Raw genomic sequence first — 6061 nt, 5'->3', positions numbered from 1 at the left:
TGTAAAAAACTTAATTTTCAAAGTTGCTTTGAAACAATTTGTATCGTAAAAAGCGCTATACAAATAAACTTGAATTGAACTGAACTATAGTATTTCTCAAAGGAGTATGTGACAATCTACAGGCCTTTTGTTTTCAAATCAAACAGGTAGAGGGGTCTTGCTGTGATGATGTTTCGTAAAATGTGATGAACGTGAGTCTTCACACCTACAGTGGTGTGAAAATGTTTTGCCCCCCCCCCCTTCCTGATATAGGACGATAGGTGGCAAGCTAGAAACTTTCCGACCTCTCTCTTGTCAACGAGCGGAGTGAAGAGATTGAACGCATGTTCCTGAGTACCTGATATTAATCTTTGGAGTTTGCCTACTTTGTGTGCGTTTATGCAAAGTGGTAAGTCTATATACTTCTCTGTGATACTTAATATATTTCAATCAGGACCACTTCCATCAAGTATATTTAATGACAATTATAATTGCATACAGTTAGTGTTGGCGGTATGGTTATGTTCTGGGCAACACTCCACACGCCTGTCCATGCAGCCATGCTTGGACAGAGCGGGGAGAGCAGCAAGACAAACCCCCCTGGGGTACAGAACAGAACCATTATAAGCATACATAATTACAATTCACAATTAAAGGAGTGGTAAACAAAATGTCATAGAGACTGCTTCCAATGAAGACGCTGTAAAGAAAGAACAAGTTAGATCAGATTACAGGTTCAGTTGGTGGAGTTGGGGTTGGAGGAGGGAGTTAATTGCAAGCAGCAATGCGATGGAGAGACACTGAATAATGGGAATTTAAATAAACCGCAGGTGATGGGTGTCAAGACCGGATTGGTACACATCAGGAACAGCTGACTGTCAGCCGATGCAAGCATGACTAACATGACCTGACTGAACTAAAGCAAATCTCGATTTATTCTGCCCTGTTATGGCTTTATTTTAAAGAAATTAGCGAGATGTCTGTCTCCTCAGAGTTCTGAATTCACGCTGACGTAGTTACATATAACAGATTATGCATATAAAGTCATTTACTTAATTCCTTATGTATCATTGCTTTGGTGCATCATAATTTAGTTAATAAGTGTTTAGATGTTGATTTTATCATATTCTCCGTAATCCCGTTCATATACGATGATTACTCAGCACTTTATAACAGACACGAAGAATTTGCAAATTACTGTTATACATGCTGAATGCGCTATCTAGAGGGCAATTTAAGTATTGCAGTTAACTAAGAATTGTAATGGATATGAATATCATGTATATATGTTGTCATTATATTATTGTAATAAGTTTATTTATTTGTTTATTTCAGACCACACACATTTACTACAGTAAAGTCAGATTGTTCTAAATCCTGTGCCGTGTTTTTACTGACACCCTCCTGATCTCCTGATCAGCCCAATAGTTCCAACTTCCCTACATGAACACAACATGCATAAACAGCATCAATATATGTAAGTTACTTTATGCTGTCGAGGAATTTTTGGACCAAAATTCATCCACAGCACTGTAATAGAGTCATTGCAAGTTATTGCAAACGCTTGATTGCAGGTTTTGCTGCTAAGGGTTTCCCAACCAGTTATTAGGTTTAGGGGGCAAACCTTTTCACACAGGGCCATGTAGTTTTGGATTTTGTTTTCCCTTAATAATAAAAACCTTCCTTTTAAAAAATGCATGTTGTATTCACTTGTGTTATCTTTTACTACTATTTAAATTGGTTTGATCCGAAACATTCAAGTGTGACAAACATGAAAAAAAAAAAAAAAAAAAAAACCCTCAGGAAGGGGGCCAACACATTTTCACACCTCTGTAGGTGTGAAGACTCATATTCATCACATTTTACAGAACATCATCACAGCAAGACCCTCTACATGTTCGATTTGAAAACAAGAGGCCTGGAGATTGTCACATACTCCTTTGAGAAAAACTGTAGTTCAATTCCATTCACGTTTCTTTGTATAGCGCTTTTTACGATACAAATCGTTGCCAAGGAACTTTACAGAAAATAAAGTCTCTACAATATTCGTCCAGCAAAATCAATTAAAACAAAATCAGACAGTCTAAGAACACTATTAATAGCAATTATTATATGATGAAACAAACTTATAGCAAAATTTGGTAGTTCCGTATTTTGTTTCAGGGTTGGCATCATCTCTTCAAAAGGTATTCTAGATTCAGAATGAAAGTTGTGTAAATCCTGACAAAAACAGAGAAACAAAAGGCATAATTAGCGTAGCTGCTGTTCCAAGTAAAATGTATTTGTTTAACCCAAACTAAGGAATAATAATAATGTGCATTTAATCAGATATAACTGCAATCCAAGATTATGAGATGCATTTGAATGCCTGGCCAAAGAGAGGAGTCTTTAATCCAGATTAAAGCAGAGAGAGTGTCTAAATCTCGAAATGTTATAGACGGCTGCATATATGAACAAAAAACAAAAAACAAAAACACCTAACTCTAAAAAAAATTCTAACAGAAGTAGTATTGGGTGTACTTAATAACATACAAAAAGTTTACCATTGTTTGACCACTGGAAAGGTGTGATTTTCAAGATGGTGTCCAAGATGGGCAGGAACCCTTAAAATATCCTAACTGCTTCATTATTTGACCTAGCCAAGTAATCTTTGTGTCTAACCCAATGTTTTCTGGGTCTATGGATCCATTGGAGATTGCACTGACAGGATTACATACTTATGGAATACATGATATTGTGTGATTACTGTAAGGTTTTATCATTGTTTGAGGTGAACCAAAGATGTAAACAATTTAGCCTGTGTCATTTAACTGCTACTCAGATGATCCACTGTTATTGCACAACTGCTGAACACAGCGGTGCAGTTGCAGGGCATATGGACTGCCATGCATGCCTGCTTGTGGACCATGTCAAGTTGGGAATTGTGAGAATCATTATAATCAACCTCTATTGGAGGAAGAGTATGATGACTAATAGGAAATATACAGCTGTTGATCATATAATTAGAATATCATTTAATTCTATTAAAAAAGTGAAATTTGTATATTATATCAATTCATTACATACAGACTGATATATTTTGATGATTAAAACTGACAACTAAGGAAAATCCCAAATTCAGTATCTCAGAAAATTAGAATAATGTGAAAAGGTTCAATATTGAAGACACCTGGTACCACACTCTAATCGGCTAATTAACTCAAAACCCCGGCAAAGGCCTTTAAATGGTCTCTCAGTCTAGTTCTGTAGGCTACACAATCATGGGGAAGACTGCTGACTTGACAGTTCTCCAAAAGATGACCGCCGACACATTGCACAAGGAGGGCATGACACAAAAGGTCATTGCAAAAGAGGCTGGCTGTTCACAGAGCTCTGTGTCCAAGCACATTAATAGAGAGGCGAAGGGAAGGAAAAGATGTGGTAGAAAAGAAAGTGTACAAGCAACAGGGATAACCGCACCCTGGAGAGCATCCGCACCCTGGAAACAAAACACATTCAAAAATGTGGGGGAGATTCACAAAGAGTGGACTGCAGCTGGAGTCAGTGCTTCAAGAACCACTACACACAGACATATTCAAGACATGGGTTTCAGCTGACGCACTCCTTGTGTCAAGCCACTCTTAATCAACAGACAGCGTCAGAACAGGCTTCAAAAAGGACTGGACTGCTGCTGAGTGGTCCAAAGTTCTCTGAGATCTATCAATCCTCTGATGAAAGTAATTTTTGCATTTCCTTTGGATATCAGGGTCCCAGAGTCTGGAGGAAGAGAGGAGAGGCACAGCGTCCACGTTGCTTGAGGTACAGTGTAAAATTTCCACAGTCAGTGATGGTTTGGGGTGCCATGTCATCTGCTGGTGTTGGTCCACTCAGTTTTTTGAGGTCCAAGGTCAACTCAGCCATATACCAGGAAGGTTTAGAGCACTTCATGTTTCCTGCTGTTGACCAACTTTATGGAGATGCAGATTTAATTTTCCAACAGGACTTGGTACCTGCACACAGTGCCAAAGGTACCAGTACCTGGTTTAAGGACCATGGTATCCCTGTTCTTAATTGGCCAGCAAACTCGCCTGACCTTAACCCCATCTATGGGGTATAGTGAAGAGGAAGATGCGATATGCCTCTACTCCCTCTACTCCCCACATCACATTAACAGGATGGTTGTTGAATGTGTCTCCAGCTTCAAGTTCCTCGGAACCACCATCTTGAGGACCTGTCCTGGACCACAAACACCTCTAGCCTTGTCAAGAACGCTCACCAGCGCCTCTTCTTCCTCAGGACACTGAAGAAAAAAACTCAGCTGTGTTTGGCTATCCTGGTGAACTTTTACTGGTGTGCGATCGAGAGCATCCTGACTAATTGCATCACAGTCTGGTATGGGAACTGCTCAGCTGCTGACCGCAAGGCACTGAAGAGGGTGGTGAAAACTGCCCAACGCATCACTGGGACACCACTTCCTACTATTGAGGACATCCAGAGAAAACGCTGTCTATGTTGAGCTTGCAGCATTCTTAAGGAATCCTCTCACCCTGACCATAGACCAAAAGGTCTTTGGGATCATTAAAAAATCACAGGCAGGGGACTTTGATCAGGGTTGGAGCTAAACTCTGCAGCTCATTGAACCTCCAGGGCAAGATGTGAGGAGCCCTGATATACACCATCACCAGTTTTGTGGGAGTAAAATGGAGATTATCGGAGCCATTGTTTGATTTACAAACAGTTACCATGATAATCACAGTTTCCACTAAAATACTCAAGATACTGTACAACATTAACTTGTAAATGTTCTTCAACAATATACATTTTCAGAATCTTTCTGTCATTTTTTCCCCATTTTATTATAATATATATATATATATATATATATAATATATATATATATATATATATATATATATATATATATATATATATATATATATATATATATATATATATATATAATATTATAATAATAATATATATATATATATATATATATATATATATATATATATATATATATATATATATATATATATATATATATATATATATATGTATGTATCTAGATAGATAGATAGATAGATAGATAGATAGATAGATAGATTTTTTTTGTGTGTGTGTGTGACACTTGTGGATAATACACAGACGTATCACACTTTGGTACCTGTGATATGTGAACGGAAGCTTATAATAAATTTGTGTAAGGGTGTTAGCCAGAATAATACAAAACAGTTATAAATATAACTGAATATATACATTTCTTTAAATATGAAACTATCTCTGTAAGTGAAGTCAGAACATTATGAAATGACTAAAGTAATATTCGTTTGATGCTTTTTAAGTATTATATATTGATGCTGTTTACGTGAACATTTATTCCCCATGAAGATTTTTTTATTTATTTATTTTTTTTTATTTAGACTTAATTTGTTATCTGAAGTACACAAGGTCCGATGCCTTGCTCAAGGGCACCTAAGTCGTGGTATTGAAGGTGGAGAGAGAACTGGGGAGTGCATGTACAGTTCTCTCTCCACCTTCAATACCACGACTTAGGTGTCCTTGAGCAAGGCACTGAACCCCCAACTGCTCCCCGGGCGCCGCAGCATAAATGGCTGCTCCGGGTGTGTGTTCACAGTTTGTGTGTGTGTGTTCACTGCTCTGTGTGTGTGCACTTCGGATGGGTTAAATGCAGAGCACAAATTCTGAGTATGGGTTACCATACTTGGCTGAATGTCACGTCACTTTCACTTTTTCACTTTCACTTTAAGGCACATGAATTCTTATGATTTGTGTAATTAGCGCCCCCTAGTGATGGACTTTGTTTCTTTCGTTTTTTTTTTGTTTTTTTTTGTTACAAGATGCTCACGTCTGTTTCAATGTTGAAAGCCCATTTTCTAATACATTTACTCTCTTTTTTTCGGATGAATTCTTTGGCAAATATCAGTTCTATTGCATTTTCACACTTCATATTCTTCTTTGAACTCAGACCACTGAAAACACAACACCTGTACCTGCTGCTGTCTGCACACTTGCACATTTAGGTGTGAAGACTCATGTTCATCACATTTTACAGACCTTATTTCATCATAGCAAGACAGTA

General features: G+C 37.7%; 1 long non-coding RNA gene across 1 annotated transcript in view; it reads left to right on the top strand.

Moving 5' to 3' along the window:
• The first annotated feature begins 290 nt into the window (after positions 1-290).
• Positions 291-6061, top strand: part of LOC128013416 (uncharacterized) — a 7033-nt gene continuing 1262 nt past the window's right edge. Inside the window, exon 1 of the long non-coding RNA XR_008183309.1 lies at positions 291-388. This is a non-coding gene — a long non-coding RNA (uncharacterized LOC128013416). The remainder of the gene's footprint in view (positions 389-6061) is intronic.

Source organism: Carassius gibelio, chromosome B24 (genome assembly GCF_023724105.1).
Source record: "Carassius gibelio isolate Cgi1373 ecotype wild population from Czech Republic chromosome B24, carGib1.2-hapl.c, whole genome shotgun sequence".
In the NCBI taxonomy this organism is placed as follows: domain Eukaryota; kingdom Metazoa; phylum Chordata; class Actinopteri; order Cypriniformes; family Cyprinidae; genus Carassius; species Carassius gibelio.
Note: the sequence above shows the minus strand (reverse complement) of the source record. Positions and strands in the feature narration are given on the sequence as shown.